This window comes from Amblyomma americanum, chromosome 5 (genome assembly GCF_052857255.1).
Source record: "Amblyomma americanum isolate KBUSLIRL-KWMA chromosome 5, ASM5285725v1, whole genome shotgun sequence".
In the NCBI taxonomy this organism is placed as follows: Eukaryota; Metazoa; Arthropoda; class Arachnida; order Ixodida; family Ixodidae; genus Amblyomma; species Amblyomma americanum.
The window spans coordinates 102965687-102979317 of record NC_135501.1 but is presented as its reverse complement, the minus strand read 5'-3'; positions in this window follow the sequence as shown (position 1 = coordinate 102979317).

The following is a 13631-nucleotide window of genomic DNA, read 5'->3' as shown; positions in this document are numbered from 1 at the left end:
GCTACGGGAAGTAATTATTCCGTTCAGACCACAAGTAGGGCTCACGGCCGGGTAATAGTTGTAACAGTATATTGAGATAGAACGTACTTTATTCTGAATGCTTGCAGAATTAGTTTCTTCTGAGAAATATATTAAAGCCAGATTACCATGCGGAGTCCAATTCTCTCACTCACCGCGAAGTTTTGGCTTCCGAAGTGGTAAAAAGCTGGTTTCGGATACGGCACTAGTGATGGTTTGGCGGTCATGTCAAGACATGCGGTATTTACTTTTTAGTATTTATGCCATCGATTGTTTCCCCTACTACCCGTCATATAAACCAAGGCAACAGACGACACATAGATTGAGGTTGCTGTGCATAATCATATGATGGCGCTGCGCTTTAACATAATTCTTATTAGTGAGCAGTTAGTTCTTCAGACTTCAGACCACTTTAATCCGGTACAATTGTAATATCCGAACCAACGCGTGTAACGGAAAACAGCACTATTACCCTTGATATAATATTAACCGATCATCCAGAATGTGTTCATTCCTTCACGTAACATCCAGGCGTTAGCGATCACAAGATAATACATGCATGCCTCACCATTAAACCGTTGCCCCGCGAAACCAACACACAAACCATCCGATTATATGATCACGGTGGCTCAGTGGTTAAGGTGCTTGGCTGCTGGCCCGAAAGACGCGGATTCGATCCCGGCCGCGGCGGTCGAATTTCGATGGAGGCGAAATTCTAGAGGTCCGTGTACTGTGCGATGTCAGTGCACGTTAAAGACCCCAGGTGGTCGAAATATCCGGAGCCCTTCACTACGGCGTCTCTCATAGCCTGAGCCGCTTTGGGACGTTATACCCCACTATACCAAACCAAACCTAAAATACTAAAAACATAAAAGATACATGTGCGTGTTTCTTTTTGTTATTCACGCAGTCACTCCTCTCTCGCCAACCGCCCAGCGATCGGAAACATGGAAATGTCGTTCCAGTCTAAACATCAGGTGAGAAAAATTCCCCTTAAATTGCCGTCCCATTTCCCTAACCAGCACATCCTGCAAGATCATGGAGCACGTCATCTATACCCATATCGTGGCCTTCCTTGACTGCAAGGACTTTTTCACCCGGCACAGCATGAATTTCGCAGGGGCTACTCCTGCGAGACCTAACTGGCAACTTTCTTCCATGATCTGCACATCTCCCTTGATTCTAATAGACTGACGTCATATTTTTCGATTTCGCTAAAGCGTTCGAAAAAGTACCCCATAAACGCTTACTGACAAAATTTTTCAGACAAAATTTGCACCCCTACATAGCTGCGTATATTGATCCCTCAGTCTTTGCACCCCCGCTTCATTGAAAACTCTCCGAATTTTCTTAGCCTGTGAAGCAAAGACAAGACAGGGTTCTTCTTCAGTAACGACCTACTCATGGCTAAAGGCAACGCATATATGTAAGTTAACGGGCTGGGCTCAAATAGCCTGTACTAAAGAGGCCCACATTGTCCAGATAGGTGCTGCGAGAAAATTCCCGAGAGCTGTGCTGAGCACGGGGCCGTAATGATGCCATTCCGCGTTTACGGGCATGAAGGTGCACGGCTGATGGCAGCAGCCACCATTGACACTCAAGGCCAGTAGGCAACTGCTTTGTTTGTCGAGGGTGTCGTACCAGCATAATGTGAACTTTTCTGCATGCAGTGCTTCCTTCAGATAATCCGTTTTTTTTATATTTACGTTTGTATAAGTTCATCCGGACCCAAGTGCTGGGTAGTTACGGGCTCATTATCATTTTTACATTTCGTACGAGTAAGAAAAAGGACTTAGTATGCAATTCTGAATTTAGCTACCGCTACACCTGGCTGCATCGCCACGTATTCAACTTGATGCTTCGTAACATCGCTTGAACGGCGTATTTCTTGGTGCGTCATTGTCGGGACCGTGTTGAACCGAACAGGCGAAAGTTAGTTGTCCAGAACAATCAGTAGAAGCGGAAGCCTGCCCTCTGGAAGTTGCTCGCGCAGCCTTTCTCCTGTCTTAAACAAGGCAGTCGAACATTACTTGCGGTGGCGACGAGAGCTCAGGTGGGCCGAAGGACAGAGCGATAGATCTCAGTGATTGAGGACAAAATGGCCGTCCGGTGGGAACAAATGCCCGATAAGGGATTCCTTCTTGACGCTTTTCTTTCGTTTCTTACATTGTTACTATGTAAATCACCATTTAAGTTCACTTTTTCCTGTTCCTGCTTCTAATTTTTTTTCACTCTGTGCTCTCGAAGAAGGCCCACAAAACGCTCAAGTGGACGAAGTTGTCTTCCTGTTGATGAACAGCTGCAGGAAAATTGTGAATAGAGAAAGAGAGGACCAACGACGAGAAGAGCGCTACGAGGACCAAAAATAAAACTCGGGTAGCGCAACAAATTACCTCGTCCCTAATAAGAGCAGGGTACGGTTGTGGAGGAAGTGAAGCTGCAGAGCGGGAGAAAATACAAGCGTTAAAAGCGCAAACGCGAAGAGCACTCTTCAGGAAAAGTTCGGAACATTTAGATGCCCTGCTCTCCGTCATTTTAACTAATTACGTGCAAAGTGTTTCCGGCCCGTTCGAGACATCTATTTTTTTCGTTTCCACCCTTTAGCTGCCGCCAATAAGATGAGCATAACAGATGCCTTCAACAGCGTCGAATGTCTACACTTGTGGTAGAGGTGTGGCTAGTAGCTTGCGGATGTTTAATTTGACGATGTGGCGCGCTTTATTGCTGTCATTTCTCTGGCTGAGGAAGAACGAGACTGAAAGCTTTTGCTCATTAAAAGGGCATGGTTGAGCCGACAAAAAGATTTTACTACGTGTCAGTACTGTTCGTTGCTGCTTGTTTGCTTATGTTCAGTGCCTACCTTTGACATCAAAAATCTAGAATGTGCACCGTAAAGGTCATATACTTTAAACAACCTAATCGAGTATAATTCAACATCGCAAGAAACAATTGAATATTCATCACAAAATTTCGGGACCGACCCTAATACCAATCATTCTGCGTATGGTTTCAACTGCCTGGGCCCTGCGCGCTTTCACGGACCCATTACGGTAGCAGGTTAGCCAGGGATATTGCTTCTTAAGAGTTGGTGTAGATCAAGTTCACCGAGAAAATGAAAAGGAAGATGGGTCAAAACGCATGTCGGCATCACCATATGTGATCATCAAATTAAGTAATCCTGGAGAACGACTCACGAGGCTAAATAAAATTGGTTGAACAAGTTATTTTTAACTTCAATCGCTGCTTTGGGTGAACCAAATGGACAAGCAAAACACCAAGTTTGTTATGCCAGTAGCATTTGGAAAGCCTAACATCAAGTTGGGCATAGCCCCCCTAGAGTCCTTTTTAGATTCCATAAAATCTTGCGTATGTTACTCCGGACGAAAATTCCGCACTACTGGGCGCGTCTGGCCACGCCTTCTAATGCATGCGAATGTGTGCGTGTTTTCGTTTTTTTTCTCATGTGCATAGTCTTTTCAGTGTATGGTTGTTCAAATATCTCATAATCTGACTATGGCACTTCCCTTGTTTTATCTTCTTATACGTCTCTTCCTATCCTGCCACACCCCAACCACACCCGGGAGGACATGGAGGCGACCCTGCTCGGCCGCTCTGACCTACAGGCCCAAAAGGTCGTGCCTGAGCACGCCCAGGCAGCGGCCAACGCTTCTGGGTCCCGCACTACGGACCCTCCTAGCGCTTCTGAGAGCCGGCCCATTAAGAGCCGGTCCAATCATACGTCCATATACATACTCTTATCGAGCAAATAAAATCTTTCACCACCGACCCCGGCAGTAATGCCTTACTGTCGCTGCAAGTATCTGAATGAATAAATAAATAAATATTGTATGGTTCACGACAAACGCTTCGGGCTTTGGGTCCTTTTTCGACGACGTTACCGCTTTTTAGCAAAGGCGGAATTGGGAGTTAAATTTCCCTACATCGGCGAGAGTATTGCGATAATGGTCACGGAAGGCTCAAACACTTGGGGCTGTATTGTCCACGCCTTAATAAATGATAGAAAGCATTGAAGTTACGCAGTAGGCCTTGGCAGTTCATTGTAACAGCTGTGATCCAGTACTCTGCGCCGAGACGTCTAATCCCTTTTTCCCATGAGCTCACTCTATTTCGACCTTCTGTCTTCGTAAATAAAACAAAACAGTTCCACGCATAGACATGTAAAAGCAGCTAGAAATGACAACTGCCTGGGATCGAGTACGAGTAGTGTGCGTAAGTGGTCGAGCATGCGCACTGTGCTCTTTGAAGGAGAAAACGAAGCCATGCAGCGATACTCCATTATTTTGATCAAAATTTTTCTGCTTCTAAAAGGAAAGAATATCAAGATTAGTTTACGAAACGGCTTTCACCTAGCCTAAACATGCGAAGGCTCATGATGCAGAAAAAAAATGTGGCTTCAATCCATGCTATGAAGGTGGTAGCACAGCGAAGATGTAAAACGACACCCAATTACCCATTGCGACGTAATTCGAAAACTCACGCACGTGACTCTACAAAGAGTGAAACCAGACACAAGTGAAATATACTTGCATTGCCCTTTATTACTTCACAACGAAATTCACGACTGCTTTATGATCAATATGATATACAATGAGATATTTCAGTTCTAACTGTAGAGATATTCTTTGCTAAGGTTAAATAACTGCATGAGCCATGCATGGTGGTTGGTTGAGTTTCATTGATGAAACGGTGTTCCCATTGTTCCCACGCGCCTTATCATCCATCATGTGGTTTTGATGCTTAATTGTATTGTTTTTTTTCTTAATGAAAACGACTACTGAGCTGTATGGTTTATGCCTATTTTCATAAGAGATTTACCATTTATGCACTTTTTCTTTTTAATTTTTTATTCATTATTTTAAGTACCTTTTAAATTATAACGTTTTTATTATTTTCTTTTTTATTTCCATTTTTTATTTATTTTTACACAGTGACTGATTTATGATCAGTATGATATACGATCTCTAAGCTGTTGGGTACTTTTCCACTCAGAGGAGCATTCAATTTTTAGCGTGGCATTTTTTGCTATCGACGCCGACGACACAAAAGTTTCCTTGCACAAGACACGTATACAGCTATGCTGTAAAAAAAATGTGCGAACGAAACACGAAAGACGCACAAGGCGATGCAGACGACGTCTTTCGTGTTTATTCCGCGATATATATTTTTACGTCATGAACTATGATTACCTAGCCTAGCTTCTTGCTTTATTAAACTTGCGAAGGACCGATGATCTTTGTGTTTAACCGATTCCACTTTTTCTTTTACTGGCGGATGTTTATCGAGACTAACTTTTTCATTGAAATCAGAAATCACCTAGCCTACTAGTAAATTGGTAAATGCTATCCTCAGAGACTTGTTCTCATGGCACAGAAAATTATTTGAAAATGGGATGGTGCTAATAATAGGAATAAATAATTTATTCCAGCAGTTAGAAGCCACAGCCAATTATTGCTTCCTGGGGACGGGACGCTTTGCGGTAAAAGGGGCGCTGCTCTGCAGCACGCTGTACCTCCACGCACACGATTTGTAAAGACGTTTTCTCTCAGTTGTAGAACTTAGATCCTTGGAAAAGTTTGGATAATGCAGCAATGTTCGCTAGACCTTGTGCACAGATAGAGGTCTCCTCTTCCGTGCTATTGTTTGTACATCAAATATTGGGAATGCAATTGGCTAGCAAGAAATGAGAGCCGCCCCTCGTTGTATCGCTGGTATTGCTTGCCATTCGAAAGCTATCGAGAAATAATAGTTAAAGAATACTTCCATGTGCGTCATAATGGCGGTGTTTCCCTGAAAATAATTTGCGACTTGCTGGAATAATTTTTGCGTTGTCTATTACCCATAGTAGCTGTTAACCTCACGTTGTCACAGCGCAAGTTTTGTTGGAGCTCCTTTCAAGTACTGAAGGCGTCGCAGCTACAGCTTAATTTCTACTCGTTACCTTACAGAACCCTAATTCAAGGTCCGCATTCCGCGACTCTCATCTTCGAGTTATAGCAATCATTTCGTTTCGTTTTGTCGCAGCCACGAACACTCAGCCACATGGAGAGTCCACATCGGACCTTGGACGGCAACGAATGCGAATGTTGTTAGGCGGCAAATGCAAGCTGTCCATGCCGTTGCCTCATGGAACTAAAAAGGGGTGAACAAGAAATGAACTAAGATTATGCGGCATGGAACAGGGGTCATCCAGTAGTGTTCGACCTCATCTTGACGTCAAAGATGAATGGCTTTGTTGGCCGCGCAGAAAAATTGTACGGTCAAACACAAAGAGTCATTGCTGTTAAGGAAGAAATCAATATCCCACACTATCCTGACCGTGCGGGTCCCTGCCATCAGGATGCCCTACTGAACATTTAATCACGTGCGCAATAATTGTACGCCAAAGTATGGCGAGTAATAATAGAAAGCTAATCTGCGATGGCTTGAGGAAGCCGTATCCCTCATATACAGAGGCAGCGAAGCCCAGACATGTACGAAAAACGTTTCTGCAAGAAACTTGATAGGTTGTTTCGTAACACCCTCTACCAATCAACCAAACGCACATTAACCGAATACCTAAAAAGTTGAACTATTAATGTTAGCGGAAAAATAATTAGGTGCAATTATCGACTAATACTGTGAGGATGGCCACATCAATGGAAACAAAATGTAGTTCACCTGACCCAGTCCTAGTGCGCCGATTTTTCTTCATGCTTGGTTCGAGTCCCTGTATACCCACTGACTTTAGCAGGAAGAGCATAACTTTAACAGAAGGGTTAGAGGTTGAGTTATACACAGCACAGGATGCTAACATCGTATAGTATGGAAGCGCATAGCTGTAGTGCAAAAAACCTGTAAGCAATAAATTTCCTCCCTGATTGAATCAAACGTGGGAAATGCCACTGGAGCAGCAATTGCGTTTTGTAATCGCAGATTGACATAACAGTCGAATGTCAGGAAAAAAGAAAGCTTGCAGCTCCGAACCACCTAAATATTGCTCATACCACTGAAGTACTAGTGAACGTTGTAATAATACGTTTTTCATTACTCATCCAAGAATCTCTTATAGAGTACAGACATTTAAGGTGTATGTTTTCATAAGCCGCCTGAGTACGTAGTACCAGGTTCTTATGTAGAAGAAAGCATCGAACGATATTCTCTGCGATGCAGGAGAAGCAGTGCTCTAACTTTTAAAATTCTTCTGCTATGGTTTTTAAAGCCTTAAGACTAATTAAAGACCCTCTTAAAATAAAAGCGCCAAAACCAGCGCAATGTGTAGAAAGATTCGTTAGGAAATAACATTAAATAAATATCTTGCAGTATTCTTGCAGAATCTTCTCGCGAATTGCTCTTTTCGATACCTTTAGGAGAGAACAAATTTTTCGCCGCAACGCAATATCGATGCAAGTTACAGACTATGAAATGGAGCTTTCTTAACAAATTCACACCAGGCCGGATGATTATTAGTGGGGTCTCAGGAGAAGAGTCACAAGTGACCTGGAGTCCATTAAAGAAAATCGCTGTGCTTTTCTTAGTATCTTCGAACATTTTTAAAATTTCTGCCATTACCTAATGTACACTGTCACTTTGAGGACACCTTGCACATGCCTCTATCGCCTCTTTTGTTTGCCCCAGTATGAAGGCAAAAGCTGACCTAATTAGCGTATACTTAGGCCGGCGACTTTCCGAGAATTTTAATAATGCAGTGTTGCACTTAATGTGTATGAGCACCGCCAGATGGTGCTAGTTAAGTGCAAGAGCAAAAACTTCAGCCACCAGAAAACTTAAGTTGTGCTCAAATTGTGTAACGGTTTTTTGTTCTCATTTTGGTATGAAGAGTATAATAATAACGATGTGCAGTTAGTATTATTCGCTTGATGTGCCGTCTCTCATCATTAGGGAATCCATATGTTGAGTACTGGATGTGACAACACAAAAATATTTCAACACTAGTAAAGAAATCTATTTTTTAGTCCATGCCGTACAAATGCTTTTCTATACGACCTCCAACTAGCACATTCTTGTACCAGCTGCTCTCAGCCCATCTCAGCAAGGTTCGTAGTGTTACCGCCCAGGCATGCTCCGCACCGCCTCACAATTCTCTTCCCTTCTTTCGGAATCAGCACTGGCACCCTGACGAATAAGCGTTCAGGGTACGAGTCGTACGCATCGCATCTCTCAAAGTACACTGAATTTTCGATGTTTCGGTTATCATTATTTATAATTTGTTGTTAATTTCACGAGACTGTACCTGTCACGCGGCTGGACCTTCATTTAACGCGTCTGCACTTTCGACCTGGAGCATTTCATCTCTTACCATCCATTCCATCACTGAAACTTTATGAAAGACAAGGATTAACGTCACTTTGTCTTTGCCTCTCTATTTAGCCAGCAAGATTATCGACCCAAGTCCGACTTTTGCCGCAGGCAGCTGAAAAGGACGTCAACATAATGATTTCAAGCAGCAGGTGCGTTGTGAGGCGAAGTTGCATTATCCTCCGAGACAAAGCAGCGAACGCGCATACTTCACCTTCGGCTACCCACAAAAGAACGGAACTACGTACGCACTCTGTCCGGTTCGTCGCTTCCAAGCGTCAGATTACTGAAAACACGGTGAATAACCTGGCCGGGCCGCCTGTCACCGCGGACCTCAAAATTTATGCATTTGTGCCCCTTAAACAAAAGGAATGATAAGAGAGAAGCTTCGAACGCTTTGGTTTCTATCTAGCTTTATTCCTCCGCAAGTCGGCGACGACTCATGGAGGTATTTTTACTGATCTAAATGTTTTACACTCAAACCGCTGTGATTTTAAGCGGTGCGCCAGCTTCTCCAACGGCGGCCCTCAGTTATGTGGTGTAATTCACACAGGAAGCGAAACTACAGGGTAAGTTTCAAAACCCCTCGTCCTAATTCTCAACGACATTTCATTTGGCACGCAAAACATTCCTGAACATGATCACGCACGGCAAGGTTGATAAAATACCCTGCCCACTTCATAAACTTTTTCAATGATGCTTCCTCTCAACACTTAAAGGAGTACTGGGATGCTTATCACAGTGCCGATTAATCTGATTAAATGGATTTCTCATGCGTTCGACAGACCAGTCCAAAATCATTATTGAAAGTTAAGCATGCGAACGAATCTTATTCGCTTATGAAGTTCAAAGTAAAAGAAGAAATGAAAACGAGTTTTATTCAACCATTTCACTCACCGAGTGCTGACATTAGCCGTTATCAGTCAGGAGCGTCCCTAGCATAGACAGAGCGGAAGCTCGCAAGCAGTTCTTGCTTCGCAGGGGCAGCCCACCGCCGCGCATTTTGATGGCATCGTGCCCCTGCGTACGCACCGTAGAGAAGGCAGGGATGACTAGCTGAGCAAAAGAGGAGGAGGAGGAAAGGCAGGGAGGTTAACCAAGAGAAGTTTGCCTATGTTTACTAGCAGTATTGGAAGGCTAACACCAGTCGGCGCCGTCCACAATCATCGCCTTCCGTCATGCTTTTCTCTTGACTTTTTGATCAAGGTGTGTCGACCGACTTTTTTTTCGCGGCTTTTTTGTTTTATATTCAGCAACAGCACTCACTTCCACGAGAAATGGAAGTGTCGCTCCTAGCATGATTGTTAATGGATTGCGTTCGCTTTCATTGATTCTTTTTCAGTTTTTGTCAAATGCTAAATCTTAGACCACTCGCAGACAACAATGTGGATCCACTTTGCGAGTATAAGAGAGCTAGCTTCACACTGGGCTCACAACCAATCAAAAAGGCAGCGCGCAATGTACATAATTCTTGATGCCTAAAATGAACTATCTGTCGCCACATCACCGGCTCGAAACGAGCCTTTCTTGGGAAAATTAAAGTACTAAATATTACGATTTCAACGATCTATTTGGAGTTTCAGTGCCGCAATGTCACTTGATTTTCATGCAAAAAAATGAATGCCTGTTGTTAGTGACTGTTTACTAATAAAATAAAAATGGGAGAAAAAGATGTTCTTAGGCGTTGCATCCGCCATCGAAACCTGATGTAGCTGAGCTGCGGCCAGCGGGAATAAAAAAAAAAACAGGAGCGGATAGGAAGACTGGAAAAAAAAAGGGGGGGGGGGAGCGGTAGTAAGAAACGATATGTGTAGGGGTTAATATACACCCTGTACAGATACAGATTAGGAATAAATGTGGGCTGCGGCGCCACGCATGGCGGGAGACCCCATGCGTGATTTACGTCGCACAGCACCTCTAACAGAGCGTATGTCGACCATACCGCAAACAGTCCGACTATTCATCAGAGCTTTTCGGCTTGTCTGTAATTTAAACGTGTGTGTGATGACTGGCGTCTCGAACCGGTTGCTTTATTTTAGTTTATTTGGTGCCAGAGCGTCTCATATTCCCTCTCCATCAAGCGTGCGTCGTACTATTTTGTCTCACAAACACATTTTTGCACTTTGTGGAAGCCATAATGTTGCTTCTTATTTATATAAAAGAAAACCATCTCAAAGAAACGCATTGCTGCCAAATTTAAACAAAACATTCAAGATGAGAGTACGCCTCCTATAAGTTCCAGTGTGTGTTGTATAAGATATTTCTGCGCGCACACACGAAACGTCTTCCTAAGTTTCATAAAACATACAGCTCATGGCAGCGTTCATGCTGCCTTTTTCCGATTTTGATGACTTAAGACGCATTTATTTCTTTATTTTGCTTATACACACTGCTGCCAGGTGGCGCACTTTGTACGAGTGGTGACGTCACGCTGCGCATGCAGTTGTTGCCTGGCGTCGGGATCACACCAGCCACCACAGTGGGCAGTTTGCTCACAGTCCAGTTGTCAGGTTGTGATCACGTGACCAGGTCACGCGACCTAGGGTGTTACGGACGGACAGCAAGAGGTCACGTTACCGGACGGACGGTCACAGCGAGTATAAGCCTTTACAGGCTTTCGCCTTAAAATTTCACTTCTCAGGCTCCTGAACAAAACATACACACAAATGTATACAACACGTCCACAAATGGGCACTTTTTACACGGATACAGCAGTGCACAGAAAAAAAGATAACTAAAAGAAGACACTTACCATTAGTCTAATGGACGCAAATCCATGATAATATATGTTATCTATGCCGGATAAATTTCTTAGATATGGCCATAAACTCATCTCTCAAGGTACTAAGTTTCTGTTATCAATAGCACGGAAGAAACAACTGTTTTTCAACATGTTAGCACGTACGTAGCAAACACCTAAATGTCGGTGATAGGATGTTCTAGTGTAATATTCACAATATATTGCCTTATTTCAGCGCCTAGCCTAAGACGTGACAATAAAACTTAAGAATGCAATTATTAATTATAAGATCAAGGCAGACAGGCGAGCTACAGCTATCATTACACAGTACGTGCCCCAAATTTCTCAACATTTGCTACCACAGAAGTGAGCTACAGGGTGGTTATGGAGAATATTTGTATTAGTGGAGGGCTATGCTCATTTAATAGAATAACTGTGAGGCTTACTGAAAGCTGCGACTCTGGATTCAGAAGCGGTCTGTGATTTTGAGTGCTGCCGGATTTATTTTACAGAAAATATGTTGAAAACCATGCCTAACTGAAAATTATTCATTGGCACTGATCTTATTTCTGAAATTACTGTTCTCTTTCTTATGTAGAAAAATTATTTGCTTCACTGCGCCAAAAACGCATGATCAAAACGCCGAGACTACTACAATCGCACCACGGCCTACTGGCTGCAGTCAGAAATACCAGGTGCAAAAGCAAAAAATGGACCAGTGGACAGAATTTTAAAGTTAACAATAGTGGAATCAGACTGCATACTTGGGATCTGAGTGTAGTTTCTTTTTCCATCACTTTCCATCGTCCATTAATTCTCCTAGTGCCAGCTGCAGCGACTTGTGTTTGCGTCCGGCTTCCTTCTTCGGACATTTGTCAGTCGCCGCAGAGTGCCTCTCGACATGTGGTCGTTTGCGACGGGGATGTTGCCGCGTTCTTACTTGTTTTAGAACTTTCACGCACTGATAGTCCTCCCATTTGTCACTCTCGTAGTCCACACGCCGCCATTTTAAAGCTTTGGGGCAGTTCTGCGAAAATTCCTCAATTTCTGGACACTGGATTTCTTCTTTTTTCACCATTCAGAGCTTAATAAATGCTAACATTCCGAGATTTTTTAGCACAAAAACACCTTCCTAACGCCATTCCGCATGCGTGAGAAATAAAATGAAGCTTTTGAATAAAAGTAGAAAAGCTAGAAAGTTCGCACTCATATCCCACTGAAGGCCCTGTGTGAGAATGTGGACTGGGCTCCTTTGTCTGACTTTCACAAAAGGAAGCACTGGATCTCAGTCGCTTGAAGATATGCGCAATCGAAGCTGACTGCGCACTCCTGGCAGATGAACAGCAGAAAGTTCGTGCAGCATCACTGATACCTCATGAGAGTATCATGAGAACGCATGCTCAGGATTTTAAAGCTCAGAAGTGCAAGTAAGACGTCCCTAAAAAATAAATGTTCCTTTGTTTAACAGGTATTCTGCTTATTTCTGTACCTAAAGAAAAAGAAAACTGCAAGTTGGAAAAAAAAGTGACTTTTAGCACTTAGAGATGAATAGCGGTTAAAGCAAGAACAAATTATGGAATTCGTACTCGTAAGGCGAATCAAAAATCATCGTTAGAAAGGGCTGTTTTGTGAACGACTTCGCAAGCTGTCAAACATGGGCTGCTTTCCTGACGTCGCGTCGCATAACCCTTCACACAAAAAGATATGCTCGTGACGCTCTAGAGTCGTATGAAAGATGCAGCCTCGTTATTGAGCTTTGTCTCGGAAAAACTCTATGCACCACAACAGCTATGCCAAGGCGCCGACTTTTTTTCTCTCATGAGGCATACCCAGGAAGCGAAATCTGAATTTCTGGCGGCCGAAAATTTCAAATCGCTTGCGAATGAAATTTTCCGCTTGGCATACTATGCTCTAACGCCGATCTGACACTCATTTACAGAGCGGTGAATGGAATCTGACTTCAGTTTATTCAGCAGGACTTGGACAACTGAACACAATCCTCGTTTAGTTCAAATTTGGTCACAACTACCCCAATCGAGATTTACAACCGCAGCTTGCATAACAAATTTTTCTGGTTACACTGCTCTCGTTAACGCATTCGTTTCCGAATTAGATCATTTTTTTTACATTTGTTTGTTGTTCTTTCTTGACATTTGAACACTGGTTTCATTCAACATTTTTTTTAGCTCCTCACCATGGACGAAACGTTTTTTTTTCATATGGCAACTGTGCCAAGCAAGACGCTAGTAGGTGAGAAATATCTTCCTGAGACGTACCAATGCAGTCAATAAAAGTAACTTTGATGCAGGTGCCCACAGTGCTCTTGGGGCCATCTGGCACGCGTATGTTTCCGCCCTTTCCCTCAATGAAGTCCACCACGCCGAACAGTGGCTTAAAGATGGTTCCCACAACTTGGCGCTGATTATTTCAAGCGTCTCTACTGCGATTGCGTTTAGCTCGACTAGATTTCGGGAAAAAGGTGATCTGCTTCTGCAGGCTTTTCTCTTTTCCGACAATCAGTATTTTCTTCTTGGTTTACAGCCGCTGTGGTTATATT